Source organism: Notolabrus celidotus, chromosome 6 (assembly GCF_009762535.1).
Source record: "Notolabrus celidotus isolate fNotCel1 chromosome 6, fNotCel1.pri, whole genome shotgun sequence".
NCBI classification, from domain to species: Eukaryota; Metazoa; Chordata; class Actinopteri; order Labriformes; family Labridae; genus Notolabrus; species Notolabrus celidotus.
The window spans coordinates 20,362,353-20,380,451 of record NC_048277.1 but is presented as its reverse complement, the minus strand read 5'-3'; the positions used below and the strand labels follow the sequence as shown (position 1 = coordinate 20,380,451).

The 18,099-nt window shown below is 39.0% G+C and overlaps 1 long non-coding RNA gene across 5 annotated transcripts in view; it reads right to left on the bottom strand.

Moving 5' to 3' along the window:
• The window catches only part of LOC117814541, a 106,931-nt gene extending 89,728 nt beyond the window's left edge, over positions 1-17,203 (bottom strand). For 3 of the 5 annotated variants that reach the window (XR_004631588.1, XR_004631589.1, XR_004631590.1), the window contains exons 1-3: positions 17,014-17,203; positions 15,698-15,778; positions 167-251 (exon numbers count right to left, since the gene is read on the bottom strand). This is a non-coding gene — a long non-coding RNA (uncharacterized LOC117814541). The remainder of the gene's footprint in view (positions 1-166; positions 252-15,697; positions 15,779-17,013) is intronic. The other 2 variants (XR_004631587.1, XR_004631586.1) reach the window with 2 other exon arrangements.
• Positions 17,204-18,099: the final 896 nt, after the last annotated feature.

Below are 18,099 nucleotides of genomic sequence, written 5' to 3'. Positions count from 1 at the left end.
CTATTTTAAAATGTCTGCAAAAATAAATAAAAAAAGTGGTTCCTCTTAAATCTGAAATAAAAACTGTATTCCTGACATTTGTCTCCGATGATGTTAGTGAACATGCCATCATTGTGAAAGAGCCAATATACTGCAGGCTGCTAGCTGAAGGAAACTTGTGACTGACCTGTGTCTGAGGCTCATTGTCTTGCAGTGCGGAGGGGGAGCAGGAGGGAACAGAAGACCAAGACCCTGCCGACAGGCACAAACACCTGGAAGGGAAGACAAAGGCAACTTCACTTAAACAGGAAGCAAAGTGTGTAGAATAAACAGCGATCAGCTAGATGCATCATCACTGAGTGAAACTTGATATGACTTCCAGGACATCCCAGAGTGTTACAGCTCTGACAGTTTTTTGTTGGCTTTGGTTCAGTGTTTTGTTTTGCTCTGTTTTGCTGTTTTGTTCCAAAGATTTTTCAAACCAGCTGATTCCATTGTTGATCTCACATATTTAACACTTTATTCCCCATCCACTTTCTTATACACTCCAACATATTTAATGTAGGTGTCATTTTCTATATTAAGTATATAATAATGTTAAGTGCGGGTAAATCTCTCTTGAAGAAATCAATAGATAAGCATTTGCCTATGAGAAAATCAGTGTGGTAAATAAACATAAACTTGCAGATGGTTGGGCACGTAGTACTTCTTTGGCTACTAACAAACAATTGATTAACTTGTAAATTCCCATTGCCCAGCTGTTATTCAGGCTGTTTACCATAAATAAAAGAGGGGGGAGTAAAGAAAGGATCCAGATGCTTTGAGCACCGCAGAAAGGCAATCTGTCATTGTTCTCAACTAACACTGATGGATGCTGCTTTAAATGGGGATTGGTTTTAGTTAAACATGACAAAGTGAGGGATGACACGCCATTGGTCACAAAGGTCTTGAGGTCCAGCAACGCCTCAGCAGTTGCTTTTTTCAGCCAAGACAAGCTCTTGTTCATGTATCAGCTGCCAATAAAAGGAGAGAAGTCATCAGGGCCGGCTTTCAGGTTTGTTTGTTTTGCTCTGTGTTCATGCTGAAGATGAGAAATGGGAAAATGAACAAAAACTTCCGCACAGACTTTGCAAAGACGTCAGCCAGTGAGACAAGAGCATGAGTTAGTTTTTCTCAACTCTAGAAAAGACAGATTTTTGAACTTTATAATGCTGATGCCCAATGATTCCAGTGGAGTCAGTTTGCTCTATCTTAAACATATGAAAATCATTTCTACATCTGACCGGATGCTTTGGTTAAAGCTGTTGAGTTCTATAAGAGCAAAGCCCATTGGTAATCTCAGAATGTCTTACAAAATCCCTGCTTTGAAATAACCGTCTATTCATAAACAAGGGAACCCATAAAACATTGTAGAATTACTTCACCATAATTGTAGTGGTCACCATAATTGTAGTGATCATTATGTTTTAAATGAACCGCACACACAGGCACTAAACCAAACCAAAATTTTTGACATCAGGTTAAAACATTAAACGCAGCATGATATAAAATTTTAAAGACATTATGTACTTTGAGGATATTGGTGTCAGTGGACACAAGCATTGGAAGAAAAATCCTGCCTGAACCAGACTTCAGTGTGATGTCAGATTGTAAATGGTCCAGTAAACTCTGCTTCTCACTGACCCAAAAATAACTGAGAGTGATGTAAAATGCATATGGGCCTCTCTTCCAGCTGCAGAAGATCACAAACATGTTTTCAGTGACGGATGACATCAGAGATCTGGTAGGGAACAAGACAAGCCTTTCTGTGGACTGGAGACTGGGGGTCTACAGAGAACCACTGAGGGACAGTTTAAGTGAAGACTTCTGCAAAACTCATCATTCAATGTCAAAAATGGTGGGGGTTCAAATCCACCCTAAAACCTACACTCTTTCATCTTCTATCACCGACCGTTTACTTTTCAGCACATAAAACAGCGTTCCCATAAGCTTGCAGAAAAAAGGGGGCAGAGATTTGAAGATTTTGGAATTCTTACTTTCAAACCGGTCAGCAGGAGTCACATCCCTCAAACACAGACAGCCCCCTCCCCACACAAACTGTCATTCACTGTTACACAGATGCTCTTTGGAAGAGGAGTGATGGATTAACTTAAAAACTAAAACTTCCGAAGCAGTGTGCCAGAGATAAGCTTTTCACTCAGCAAGCATAATTTCCATATTACAGCACAGGAAAATCATCTTGTTGCTGTGCAGTAAAAAAAAAAAGCACACTAAGTTTGTTGAGAGGTTTAATTTTTCAGATTTACCGTTGGAATAAGTGTTCTTTTAGGGCTACAAAAAATATTTTGTCTCTCATTCAGCCACATAAGAAAAATGGGATAAGGTATCAGAGAAATGAATTAGCTTAAAAGAATGATTTATCTTCAGCAAATGCATAACCTCAGTTCTCAATATATATGTGTAACCACATAATTGGATATAAATTGGATAATGAATGATAAATTGCTTTGGTTGCAATTCAATTAGATATAGGTCAGTTGCACTACTTTTAAATAACTTTGAAACTAACAGAGCTTTGGTGGACTTTTCTTACATCAGATAACATTGTAGATCTTAGGGTTACCGTTATATAAGTTATATCCACAAAAATGTATTAATTTGCCCCTCACTAATATAAACACTTAAAACATCTCTCACACTACTTAGGAAATTGTAAAAAAGAAACCAAATGTGTTCTTAAACCATACAAACTTCCACCACAGCCTCTGTGATGATATACTGAACAACATGAAAAATCCTGTTGAGAACACCTGACACTGCTAAACCTTAAACCTAAGATCTCTAATTCTACAACATGCACACACAAAGTCACCAAAATCTGTTCCAGCCTAATAAACACCAAAACCAAAACCAACTTCACCTCAGAAGTTCTCTGTCCTCAAGTAAGCAGCATTGCTTGTCTGGTTTCTGCAGTGAATGTTCCTAATGCACCCCTCTCTAATTGTGACTTATTGAGCTGTTTGTCTCAATCATTCATTTCCCAAATGGAAAAAGAAATCAGAACAGTGTTTTCTCGACAATGCTGTTTTGAGGCTTACAGGAAGCAACTGCCTGAAAATCTGATCACTTACACTGCCATTTGATTGAATCTCATGTTGTGATCAAAGTATTGTCACACTGAGGGTCCACACTACAAACTCATGCAAAAAATGGTCTTCTATCAAAGACATTTTGAGTTTCCATATCTGTAAAATACTCTTTGTTTGTAAAGCCTTGTAGCTCAGTGTACAATTGAATTATCAACTCCTGATCAACTCTGATAAACAATTATCGTTAACTGCTATGAACTTTTAGAGGTTTTTTTTATTCCAAAGTGAAAAATTGAGTTCTCATTTGTTCGGTAAGTCACAATGTACAAATCAATGTTGTGTGATACTGTTTCCTAAAATTGTATCCTGCATTTTGGATGCTTACTGCTTAGTCACTGATTCTAAAAAGTTACTAAATTTCACTATACTTTAAGATGTATGAAGAACTGTGATGTCTGAGCTTGCTGAATCCCAAAATATTTGGGCACCATTTGCATCAGTCTTCTTTTTTGGCGATCCGAGGCGTCCAACTTTAAAAGAATGTTTTTTTGAGCATGTTAAATATCGACTTCACCAAATGTGTTTACTTTGCTTCTAAGATGCAGTAACTTATACAGGTTTGCAAGAATGAGCAGTGAATGGTTTTGTATAGTCTGGAGAGCCACTTATAGGCAACCATGGACCAAACCCCAACAGATCTCTAGCCTAAATGCCTTATAGTGATGAATGTTAGTGAGCTAGGGATGTAGATGTGCTGTCAACTGAACCAGTAGCAGACTTACTTTGCAATAATAAACAATAAGGTGCTTTATAACAGGCCCAAAATGAAGATCATATGAAGAGTTCATTGGCAAAAAACAGATAACTTAGTTTTTAGAAATAAAAAAAACATTTCTTTTTGATAAAGATTCATAATAAAGTTACATTTTCAAGATATCTCTGATAAGCAAAGTCATTTGACTTAGTCGAAGCCACCAAACCTCAGTTGTTTGATCATACCAAATGCTAGTATTACAAAAAAATATGTTTTATGAAACATTTTCTTAATTTTTCAAAAGTGAGTTAACTGTTTTTGCAAATGAACTCTTCATATGTTGTTTAAGCTGTGGTGCAGTCACCGGCCGCTTACCAGGCTGTACCAAGGACGACTCAAAGTTGGTGCTAGCTCTGCTATTGTTAGTCACACTATGCTAAACCAATTTTAAAAGTATTTAGCTACATACTTGGTGATCTCACGTTTAGCTGGGTAAAATGTGCTCAATGTTTATAAACCTTTTCTTACATTTAGTCTAGTCTGTCAGAATTTCAATTTCCATTTAAACGACTTGGAAATGAGTCGCTTCGGAACATCCAGTGTGGATAGCAGGATGAGCAATCCTTTTAACAACAAGCTAGCTGACGAGCCTGATTCATGCAAGACAGTGTCAGTCTGGTTACAATATTTTATTTCAACAGTTATGCTCAAGATACACAAAAGCTCATGTGGTATTCAAATAGGCAAAGTTCCCTCTCTATGGAGGCCAATATGTTTCAATCAATATCAAAATCCTCATATCACCAAACTATAAAAAGGAGTGATGCAAACCCATACCAACTTGAATATCTTGTAAGGGTTATTAGCTGTGGTTTGCAGTTCACATTTTACACTAAAGGGTGTTATTCTTATTGCACTAAGAGTCCTATTTGTTGTATTTTGTGTTTGATATGATGAGGGATAAATAATCTACTAAGGGTAAATAACAGACTCAATACTTAATTTATCTGAATTTCTCTTTCACTGGTCAAAACATTCAAAATGTGAAAGTTGTAGTTCATAATCTGAGCCTAAAATAAGATAGGTGCAGCACAAAAACGCATCTCCTTATTTGGGAAACACTTCTGTCACAGCCTGGGGACTGTGAAGCACCGATATTATTCCAGTCATCGGTGAGACAGAATGTCAGATCAGCATGTTATTTGTGATGTTGCTTTTAGTTCTCTAATGTGAATCCATGCGGCCAGACTGCTCACAGACTTGGCCGCTGGCTGAAGCCAATTGTCTGAGTTAGGCAGCAGAACACATGACTCCCCACTTGGAAAAAGGAGGAGAAACCAGTGGAGGAGTTTTAGCAGTCAGCCCTCAGACAGGAAGACTCTAGAGGAAACACCAGAAAGCCATTAACTAACCACAGTATTATGGTGATCTATTTGCTGGAATGGGCTACAGACAGCTAATGAACAAGCTTCAACCCCCCCTTGAATCCCTCCTTTCCAATCCACCACCCATCACACACATGTATCGGGTACACACACACCCTGAGAAGCAACACACACTGAGAGGCAATGCTGGAAGAGCTCTTGCTTGTACAAAACAGCGTGACGGATCAATGCCTGATTCCCAAATCAAGGGAAAAGGTTATTCTTCGTCTCACTGGGATTCCACTTACTATCCCCTCTATATCTAAGACACTCCCATCCCCATTTAAACCAAACAAGTCCCCCCTTCCCCCCCAAAAAGAAAAAACACACACACATCTCCTAATTAAGAGCTAGGCGGAGGGGCTTTTTGTGTCTGTGGTTATGCTTGCAATGTTAGTGTCTGGAGTGTGAAAACAGATCTGATGGACTGGTGCCCTCAGCTCTCCCTGATCAGGCTCCAGCAGGTATCCCCCATGATTGACAGCTCACAGGTCAGCCGCCCATCTCCCAGTCTGTTAGAGGGTGGGCGGTAAAGAGATTTGGAATGCCTGGGACCCTGATTGCTTTATTGCTCGCCTGTCAGAACCATTGTACAGCTCAGTATTATTAGGGCTCGCCATCTCTCACCGTCTGGAAGGTGTCGCGTCTCGGCTCTGCATAAAGAATCACCACTCCATTCAAAATCCCCTTTTCTTTTTGGCTGAAAGGAAGAAAGCACAGATTTTTCCACAGAATCTCCTGTATTGGTTTGTCAGATAAAGCAACACAAGTGTCTCCAGGGAATGGTTTGGATGGCGCTGCTTTACACTCAAATGCAGAAGATTTGAGATCCCATTTGGCAATAATTTATCGCAGTGATCCGAACAATAGTCTATAACATTATACAGGAATTACTCTGATGTTCTAGATTGTATATCTAATCATGTTGAATTTTGTTTCTACAGTGTCCACACCCATGAAACACAAGAAGACAGATAGCATCCTTTAGGTTGTATTCCTCTTACTTTACAACCTAAAAATAATCCCCTTTCTTTGATACCGCATTTTGCAAGCCTACCTGTCTGTTACTCAAAGGGTGCTATGGCTAATGTGGAAAGCATAGTTTCATTGATCAGCTTCTGTTGACTTGACTGATTCAGTGTCATCTCCAAAATCAGGCTTTTAAACTTGAAGGATGTGATTCTTTTCTCGTTTTTTTAATACAACTTTCACTAGTTCACTTATTACTTGGCCTTGGTTAGCTCAACAAAACAAGAAATCCAACACTGACCTCTTGGGTTTCGGGTATTAGTGATTTGTTTTCATCCCATACATCTGACGTATTTCATCAACCAAAGACTAATTGAGTTAATAACCAACACATATAACAATCCATAATGTAAATAATAACTGGCTTCAACCAAACACCATTTGTTTTGCATATTCATAAGGTTACTTTTTCTTCCACTATTTCATGCTTGTTTGTGATATGAAAACAGGTGCTGTTTAAAACTGTTTTAAATAAAACATATTTCTTTTACCATAAAAAAAGACTGAAGTGTTTACGCGGGTCATGTCCAAACAGTGATTTCATTGTATTATCACTTGCAGAGAAAAATCAGTTTGAAATATAACAATCTGTATGATAATGCTGGAGTCTAATTATGTAAATTTACTTTTACCCTTTACCTCCTCAGCCAGATGTTTTTCTTTAGCTAACCAATCAGAAGATAACAAAGTACAAAAGTACAGTGTAGTCTAAGAAAGTCTCGTATTATTTTGACATGAAAGGGTGTTACAGAGAATTTTAGAATATCAAGTGAAATGTTGTGAAAAGTACATCTTTCTTTATAGTTAATTCCCACTGGAACTAAATGCCTCCTCAAAAGATAGAATGGTCCCGTAAACAATGTCTCCACTCAAATCCCCAGCTGATTTTTCTCTTGTTATTTCCTGAGCCCCGATGACAGACTGGCAGGTTGTTGAAGGTCATCAGAGCAGTGCCTCCTGGTTTCCCTGGAGCCCAGGTGATGCTCGGGCCACATCCCCAAGTGCTCTCGCTGCTCAGGGCCACAGCAGAGACAAGCCCACTGGGGTGCCAAGCCAGCGTCTCCATGGAGATGAGGCGACAGGCTGGCCACGGCTCAGACTCGCACCTTTATGGTCAGCAACTAAGCGTCTCTGAGGAGACTTTCCCTTCTGAACAGCAGTCGCACAGGAGTCGTGATCGCCCCCCACTTCTAACCCCAAAAAAACATTCGCCCTCTCTTTTTGTTGTCTGCTTTGAAGCCTGTGAAGGAGCGATACGGCCAACAGACCAACCCTCTTTGCCCTGGCAGTGCTGCCCCTGTGAGGCCTGCTGGGAACAGTGGTGAGATGTTAGATTAGACCTTCAAGTCTGGGCAGAGAGGATGCAACGCAAAGGGACTGCCCACTCTGTCTGTGGCTCGTGCTCCATTATGGTTTTATTTGGGGGTGTGAAAGTCTCATTCCCAAATGCAAAGATCCTCTCACAATTGGCAGCTGAAGAAAACTGGCTCAGTTCAGCTTCCCTGTTGATCTATGTTATCATCTCTCATTAGACCGATGACGTTTGACATATAGCTGAATATCAGATGCATACCTTCAAATGTATACACCACTGACAAGCAGCCGTCACCATCATATTGATTCTTAAAGCATTATTGTTGCTTATTGTGTACATGTGTCCTAATCTGAGAAATGAATGATAACCTCTTCATCACTCTACCCCCTGAGTGTTCTTACTGGAAGCCATATTGATTTTGTTAGTCTGAGAGTCCTTGCATTGCCTGGCCTTTACCTCAGGGACAAATCTAATTGTTTATCTCTGGACAGACTTCTGCCTTTACTCCCTTCTGTCTCATTATGTGCCAAGATTTGTCAAGTCAAGTCTCTCCACACTCTCAAATCTCGCTCTACAACATGTCGCTCGGCAGAACACTACAGATGGCTTACTTATCAACAGACCCTCCCACATGGAATGTTACAACCATGACAGCACAACACACTTGCAAAAAATATACACAAACCGACATACAATGTAATCACACTCTGGAGACACAATTACACACAGTGACAAACAAAACATGAGTCACTTTTTAGAACACACGCTGATTTTTTGATATCTTTGTGTGTTAAAAAACACAAATAGCAATTGATGGTTTGAGATGTAGAACAATATTACAAGAGTCTTCAATATGGAACTGAAGACAATAGTGTTCTGTTTAGTCTCATCACTGATAGTTTTCAGGGAAATACAATGTTTACATTGGAAATTCTTGTATCCTAAATAATATCAAGTCAAAGGAAAAAAATGGCAAAAAAAATGTCGAGTGATATTGCAATCCCTGTATTTTATTGATTTAATTATTTCTGCTGTTTAAGTGAAACTCTGTGGGAACAGTGCATTTTGTCTATTATGGCTAACTCAACTGTAATCATACATGAATGAAAAGACCAAGGCTACTTTCTACATCACTGTCATCCCTACTCTATTCAACATACTCTTCATTAAATTAAAGCCATGCACCATGAGGACGCCTCTAACATCTGAAGAGCCTTGTGAAGATTGTCCAAAAAAAAATGTGCTGGAGAGTGTTACTGAGTAACAAAAAGAGCTTCCCATACAATGCTGGATGTCTTCACTACAGCAAGGAAGCACAAAGAAAGAGGATTTAAGTGCCTGAATGGGTATCCACCACTAAATGTTTGCTTAAACATAAAATCAACAACCAAAACAACCATTTTTGAAAATAAATAGAGATGGTGAGGAGACAAAAGAGAAATGTTTGGATTCACAAATATATGATCTGTCTTGCAAAAAAAAAGGCGTATAAGCTCTATAGTTCAATCCATGGTTTGAGCTGCATCCTAAACATGGCATTTTGAAATAAATTCTTCTCTTTTTTTAGGTCAGTTTTTCAATTTCCAGCTGGTTTTACAACTTTCCGAGTCAGCACGTTATGTGTTGCTGAGTGTTTAAATTGCAGTTAGATACTGGGAATCAAATTGCTCATTAAATAGCCAAATTATAACATATTCAAAAGGTCAAAGCTAGTGTTTGTACATTCACTTAATTTAATTGACATACTTAATGTTGTGACAAAATATGTCTTGATTCTAGCTAGCTCTTTTTTTTGTTTTAATCATCTTGCCTTCTCAACAGCCCTCCAAACTCTTTCAGACCACTGGAAGCCCTTGGTCAGGTCTTATCACTGAGTTAACTCCAGCGAAGTAGGCCAGATCGATAAGCACATTCTCAGAAAGGAGCCGGAGCAGAGAGAGTTAGAGGCGCGGGGGAGAGAGGCACGAGAGGCAGGGAGCAATCAGAGAGCTATGGATGTGTGTGCCTTCAGGAGCGGATCGATGCGCCGACAGGAGCCCTGCTTTGTTCTCGCACAGTGCTCAGATGTTAGGCGTGCTTAACATGATTGCTTAAAGGTTTTTGTTTGCCTACTTGTGTTTTTGTTTGTCATTTTGCTTGACTGAAAGTATATCCTGCTGTCCCTTTAGTTTGCTGTACATTAAAAGGTGGCTAGGTTGGCTATTTTTAGCCTCATTATTTCTCACAGAGTGTTCTGTTCTTTAGTATTGGCAGGGCTTTAACCAGCAATTTCATTTTCAAAACTTTGAACAATTTCTGAATAACCACCAAGGGCTTCAAGGGCAACAGAACTAAAAAAATTAAATAACCAAAGCTTGTTTGTGAAGCATTCAAAAAATCATGTGCAGAGGGAGGCATTAAAAAAGACTTAGGTGGCCTCTATTAAATATACAAACTGTTTGCTTTTGACAAACTGGTTTTTGACATCCCTTGTCATTTCTCTACTTCCTAGGAATTTTTCATTACATTGCATTCTTTATCCTCACGCTGCATGGCCACCCAAAGTGAGTTAAGCACTCTGCCTCGCTAAATACTCTGCCAAGAAATACTTCTAACAAGAACTTGGGTGTGCCGGCTGCCTCACTGAAAGGTGTTGACCGCAGAGGACAAGTAGGTGTCAATAGATCTGCTCTCAGCGCCTATGGGACGTTGAGATGCATGAGCTCCTTTCCAAGGCTTAATAAGATAGCACAGATGCGCCCTTGTCTGAACACAGCCCTGTGTCTCATTGTACTTTGGCCTCGCAACCCCGCCATTGCAAGACCCCCATTGCAATGGCTGCATGAGAGGGTCTCATTAGGACAGACAAACGAAAACTGGGGTCAAGGTATATAAAAGGTAGCCACAGCTAAGGAGCATGCCTCTAAGACGAGTTGGGAGCTCCACCAAGTCCTAAGGCCACCCCTGCAGACCTCTGGCCCTGCCCATCATGACCCCCAATATCTACCATTATTTGATGAAGCAGAGCTTGATAATTATTTTGCGTGGTTGAAGAAGGGGGCACAGTGTGAAAGGAGTGTCTCACTCTGAGGGAAAGGATAGTAGGGGATGACAGAAAAAAAAAAAAACTAACAAAAAAAAAAGATCAAAAGCAGGCCTTTCGCTTTTCATGCCTCAGAGGCTCCAAAGAGGATAAGGAACAATTGGGCCCTGGGTATCCTGTCCTCTCTGGCAATTAGACTCAGCTGATGAAGTGAAAGGGATGAATGGCAGGGTTCAAGGCCTTCTCCAGGATTCACACAACAGGGTGTGTTTTTGCCTTCTTCTCCTTTATCTTCATCTCCCTTTAGAGTGGCAGAAATGCAGCTGAAATATTTCCAGATGAAGACAATGTGATTCGAGGTGCCAAATCGTAAGTATGAGGGCTGATGAGCAGGAGGAGGTGTGAGAGGAGCTGAGGGGCACAAACAGACCTTCACGCAATCACATGTGCACACATGCATGTTGTGTGCAGAGATCATGTGTGGTGAGATAAGTTGTTTTATTTTTCACTAAAATGAATTTAAGTTTGAATGTATCAATGTAACTGGTACATGTTGCACTTCTGGTGAAATGCTCAATAGGATGCAGGAGACAAACTGACATATGCATGGGCAATTGTTCAAACACACAGTGTCCAAAGTGTCCAGATTCGGATTGGCAAGCTTTCTATTTCAATGTAATTTACAGCTAGCAGATCTATTCAAACATTATATTTGTCTGTAAGATGAATGTTAGGGTGTCTTCCCAACATTTTACAACACTGCAATGGTTTGTTTTTGTAGAATGTATTCATAAAGTCCAAGCCAGCTTCTTGACAGTAATGCATTAATTATTAAACTGCAGAATTAACAGTTAACATTTAACTTCAAGCCAAGTTTTCTGATGTGTGTAATACTTTTTTAACCTGACACGCAAATCAGACTACATTTTCAGAGCTAAAATAAGTGAAATGAGAAGAAATAAATACTGATACATTGATCAAATGCTGTGAAGAAGTAGCTGCAGTTCGTTATGTCATATCCCAGCTGGATTTAGAAGCACCATATATCTTTAAACTTTTACACAAAGTGCACTTACAATGGTTGATCTCCAATGTAATGGTGTGAATGTAACTGATTTGATCAAACAAGTCCCTTATAGGTCAATTATTGCAGCAACATAAATTTAAACTCCCCAGAGCATAAAGTTATAAACACATGCTGCTCTGGTTATCATATATTTCAAGGAAAAGTAGTTTCTATGCCTGTAAATGGGCCCCAGGCTTGGACAATACCGCCACACTGCACTAAAACCTTAAGATGATTAGTGATATTCTTAAAACCTAGCCAACTGATAATGTGTTTAAAGAAGCGATACGGCTTTTCCAAGCTTTGAGTTCAAAGTCTGAGAAGCATGGGGTCACAATGCCAATGGGCTAAACAAAGAGTAGCCAAAATGGGCTTTGGGGGATTTGAAACTTTGGCCCCTGAACCCCTCTTTGATCAAAACAGAGCTACGGCCATAGAGTTAAAAGTGGCTGGTACAGCGCTGATGCCAGGGAATGGTGGGTTGGGCACGTAGGACCAGTGACTAATAAAAGATAAAAATAATAATATGGTACAGTTGGATGTAAAAACTATAAAACTGATTTTTTTACCATGCTTGGAGTTCCAAACAATGACCAACATCAAAGGAGATTTTAGGTTTTGGTTTAAAAAAAATTGGTCTCTTGTTGGAGCCACATGATGTCAGCTAGAATGACTGCCAACTACACTTTAACATTCCTCGAACTACATTATGTATTTATTCTCATTTACCGTGCATGAGCAGCAATCCCCTTAAATCTTGAAGAAGAATGATACACCGGATGCTGAGTGTGGTCTAAAGTTGTTCAGATATTTTAATTATCAAACAACTTTAGCTAAAGGTTTTCTTCTTTATCATTCCATTTTAAACTAATGACATATTAAGTCTAAAACGGATGGTAAAAGCATTTTGTCTCACCATCTGTTCTCTGAATGTTACCTGCTAACTCTGGAATTAGTCAACTAGCTAATTAAGCACTTTGACTCACCATGAGCATCCTGTTCTTGGTGAGTGTGCTTGATGCAATATGAGAATAGGAATGTTTTCAACTCCAACTTGAATAGATTCCTCTATCTCAAGCCATATTGAGCAATTAAATGTGCATATTTCTACTTATTCTGATAATAATTGCATTAAGTCTAAAAACAACCTGACTGTGCTCAAATAGATTCATGCTAAACTGACAATAAAGCTAACAATCTAACCTGACTGGTTTGATTAATACATGTTTTTTTTTTCCTTGATGTCAACATACCTGGAGTTGTTAAATGAAAATGGGCAAATAATCTAAAATTATAATCAATCAACATCTCAATTATGCGTGTTTGTTATCATCCTGCCAGTTAAAGTGTAAAACCTCTACGCATCTACATCAACAACTGATTAGTGCTGCAGACATCCATGATGAATACCCAACATACGAGGGAGAAACCTATTAAAATAAAAGATTTTCAATTAGCCTGCGCGAGGTCTTTAATAATATTTCCTGGTGGCAAGTATTTAGATCGCTCTTATCATGTTTCTGGTCCACACTGACATTATTCAGGAGTATATGGTGACTCTTTCCATATACCGTATATGCCTTCCTCCAACAAATTCTTCATAGTGAGACTGCACCCTGCACCACAATGAAAGATTTAACTTCAACCCAATTTAAATGATGCCTTGTTGTTCAGGTTAACTCTGTCTATGACTTTGACTGTACACGGCAAGTGACTCTAGCAACCTGTATTAGCTTCTGATTAAGTTTCATGGGGCAATTACATTTGATCATCAGAACATCAAAAAAGAGGACGTTTTTGATCTTAACTTTCTTGAATCCAAAGTGATGTAATTAAATGTGTTGATTTGCAAGCAAAAAGTCTAAAACCCAACCAGATCTTATGTGGTTGGGTTTATAAGGATCCCATTTGGTTGGCTAAAGAAAGTATCACCAGGATATAATAAAATAGGCTGTTATTTTGTTTTTTGAACATTGACATAATCTTTCATTCAAGTAGATGCACATTTATTTCTGAGAATCATTTTAACTTTGGATGCAAAAAAACAGTATAATTAAAAATGAAAATGACTGACAAGTTTGTTGAATATTAGAGTCACAAAAAGGAAATCATTTGAAGACTAAATACCACACTAACTAAGTCAGGTTCATGTTTAGCAGCCTTGGACCTCTGTTATCACTTTCTCTATAAACATCTTCTTTGTGCCTCTTTCTGCTCTGACTTTCAAGAAAAGCGCAATCACAGTAAAATTGGAACAATTTTACTTCATATATTTTCTTTCTGTGCTAAGGCATTTCTCCTATAGCTTCTAAGTTTTCAAACTGATCCTTTTGAATATGGACGCCGTTTTCTTTAATGATTATCATCAAAAAAAGATGATTTCATTTTTTTGGTCTAACAACTCGAGTAGAGTCCTCCTGATGACACAAAGAGATTGAAAACACAAAATATAATGGCCACCTTGTTTTAATTGTTCAAATTTGGTCCCTTTTTTAAGGTGACAGGGCCATTACTCCAAAGTCACCACTTATCAGCACTATCACTGAGGATTAATGGTTTCACTTGTGCTGGTAAGAAATGTTTAAGTTGTCTCGATTATCAGTGCAAGAAAAAGAATAATGGTTATTTGTCATTGTGTTAAGCAGAGAGGGGGACTAATCTAACAAAACACTCAGTTAAGAATGTGATTAACCCTTTCTGGTCAGAAAAAATGGAATGTGTGTTGGATTGTGTACAGATGGGAAAACACCATCTAAAATGAATGGTTGCTTTCAGGAGCCCTGTGTCAAACAGATTCATGGCTGAGTAATCTACCAACAGCAGTGATATTGTGTATTATATTGTATTGAATTTATTTAGACAAAACAGTACTCAAACAGAGGTATTAAAGACTTAAAAAGAACAATATACTTGTACTCACAAATCTAAGATTGCATCCCTTCAAACTTCAGTTTGAAATTCTCTACACTATATCCTAATAATTCGGTGAATAAGTCAGACTGCAACTGGACAAAATGACCCACAAACCAGGGCAAGACAAAGGTCTTCTCTTAACGTGCTCTTTAGGTACAAATGATCTAAAGCATGAAAAAGCCAGGGGTGAGAATCAAGGGCTCTTAGTCAATCAATAGCAATCCTACAGAGAAAAAAGAACCAACCAAAAAAGAAAAGAATCCAAAATAGTAAAAAAATATTTTTCTATATTAGGAAGGCATTAAACATCAATAAAAGGCAGAGAAACTAATACTTTACAATTTCAAATTAAAGAATATGCTTCAGAATTCAAATTTAGACTCATAGTTTGTTTGCAGTAACAGCAATTACCACCAGCAGTAGCTGCCATACTACCCATTTAACACATTTGTCTGGTGAAGGATTTTTTTCCACCAGCAGTACAGTCCCTGAAGCTTTGTACTGGTTGTGCAGGCTTGTTCCCGCTCCAGTAATCTCCTACATTATTTTCCTTGTCTGTCACCTTTATAGTATCTATTAGCCGCTTTCTACTATCTGTTTGTGGGGCATTTTCTCTTCCTTTCCCCCATGAATGTTTTATATATTGGAGGGAGAATGATTGTTCTTTGCAATGAGGCCAGCGCGTGGCCTCAGTAAGACAAATTGCTCCAGAACGTCTAAATGGCAGTCAATGATAACTCATTGTAAGGAGAGTAAGTGACTTCCAATGGAGTGGATAGGGGACAGAGAATAATGGCAGAGCACAGGTGAAAAATAGATGTTTGGCTCGGTGTAATTACTCCATTAGGGGGCTCTCTGTTAATCTACCAAACCACAGCAAGTGTTTTTACAGCAATGAGGAGGTGATGGACGAAAATGACTGCAACTGGACGGAGAAGAGCCCCGCTACCTCCCCAATCACAACACACACTATGAAGTGTTTACTAATGGACAAATGTACTCTCAGTCTGCGCTCTCTGCAGCATCCCACGAACTACTCCAGTTATAAGTAAGTGTGGTGATAGATGTATTGACCAAGTTCATCATTGAGCTGACATATTAATTACCTGCAATATGGTCCCATGCGTTCAGAGAGCTTTAACCTCCTCAGTCTCAATTGTGTACCAGGAGAAGGATCAGCTGTAGTCCTGTTAAACATGAAAATCTGGGTTAGAACAAAAAAAAAGGGACAAAGAAAAAACCCACCCGCTGGAAATCAACGCCCCCATTCTGCTGATTTCCAGACAAACATAATGATAACAATTTTTTGACCATTTGGTGTCTGCTGCTTCCGCCTGTGGCAATCTAGACAAAAGAAGCCTGGAAAAAAAAACGCTCCAATATGGTCTTAAGAGTTTATTCTGACCACACAATCTGTTTTCTTAAGTCAACTTTTAAAACAGTGCTATGAGCAGTGCCCACAGCTTTATCACTGAAGCTCAGATTGACCTCGTGTTCACCTTTATACTATTTCCCATCTGTTTAGGTTCCACCCCAGAATCCATCCCAGTTGGCTGTAGGCCCACTTTGCATTGGGCTTTCTCTGTGGAACCCTGAACAAAAACCCTGTAGGAGCAAAACGCTCTCTGTTCGGCCTATTTCAGAGAAATTTCAGCTTGCATCTCAGCATTTCTTTGGACATCCAACAAGCCTGCTTGGACTTTCCTGGTTTCCCATGTGCAACATGAAGAAACCCCAGCAAGTGTAAGAGATTTACCCTTCTTTTACTGAGGATTTTCCCTCGACTTGAATCAGTACAGTCCTCCAGCATATGGCAGAGCTAACAAGGGGGTCAGACGAATGTGCTCAATACTGGGGTGTGGTGTGGAAAATGGTATCCCTAATAAAAAAAGGGGGTTGATAAAGAAAAACTCTTACTAATAAATAAAAAGGTTGGTTAATTTAAAGAAATGTAGCCCTTTAATTTTTTTTGTTTGTTTTTTTTGAATGCCCTTCTTTTTTTTAATTTAACTTACTTTACAACTGAATAACTGATATGCACATTTAGCTTGCATCCTCGGTTATTGCTCTGCTGATACAAATCCACACAGCAGCTCATTAGAGGGGTAAACTGACCTTCAACTAGATGAAAAAAAAAACCTTGAAAGCTATCAGCAGGCAGGTGTACATGGCTCAAAACACACACAAAGGCACCAATAGGGGAAAATACAAGGCGTCCAGCTGGACAATTTTCACTGCCCCGAAAGCTACAGGTTGCGGTAAGGGGACTTCAAATGCTAAGGACAGTGAGAGGTGCCATTATCACTCAGCGCTGAAAACGAGCACGGTGACCCGATTAAAGCGAGAATTTCTGGGTCACGGTCTTGTTTTTCAATGCTTAATTTGTCTATCGATAGTGACACGGTCCGTGGCTTGCACCTACCTGTAATATTATCTTTCTAAAAGTCGTGGTTCAGACAGGGCCCTTGTCACTGTAACCCAACACGGAGAGAGTGAGGGAGCGGGTTGGCCTGCAGAGTGTCGCAGGGAGGAAGCACCGGCTGGCTGCCTGGATGCCTCCATGCGGAAGTTGCGGGCTGCGGCGCCGCTCAGTGGACGCTCCAGGTCCAGGAAATCCTTCATCACTGTGCAGCTCTCATTTACGGCAGCCTTCCGGGCATGGAAGAAATACAACAACACTTTGTCAACTCTTCAGACACAAAACTTTATTTTGAATGTTTTCAGTGGTTCATTTTATTTATTTATTTTAGTTTTTAAGTTGTTTTTCTCCCTTTTTTTTTTGGAACACCAGGTATGATTTTTGAGATCAAAGTAGGCTATTCTTGTTGAACAGGGAATATTATAATAGGAAAAAATAGTTTTAATTAGTTATGGAATGTACTCTGCAGCTGTCTTTGAAGTCACCTACACTTCCTAAGGTGAGTATAATTAGATAGATAGATAGATAGATAGATAGATAGATAGATAGATAGATAGATAGATAGATAGATAGATAGATAGATAGATAGATACAGTGGGGCAAAAAAGTATTTAGTCAGTCAATACTTATTTTCCACCATGATTTACAAATAAATTCTTTAAAAATCCTACAATGTGATTTCCTGGATTTTTTTTCTCATCTTGTCTCTCATAGTTGAAGTGTACCTCTGATGAAAATTGCAGACCTCTCATCTTTCTAAGTAGGATAACTTGCAAAACCAGTTGCCCCACTGTAGATAGATAGATAGATAGATAGATAGATAGATAGATAGATAGATAGATAGATAGATAGATGCTTTACACAATTTTCTTGATCTCTGAAGAGGGCTCTCTGATGTTAAACATTCTCGTAATTCACTAGTGTGTAGTGATGATGATGGCAAAAGTTTTATGCTGATTAGCTATGTTAGATTAATCAATTATAAATAATTGAGCATGAAGGCTAAGATGTCAATGAGGTTGGACCAGAGGATTTGAGGGTTTTCTGTCTGTTGAGTGTCCTCCTCACTTGTAAAAGAGAGCCGATGAA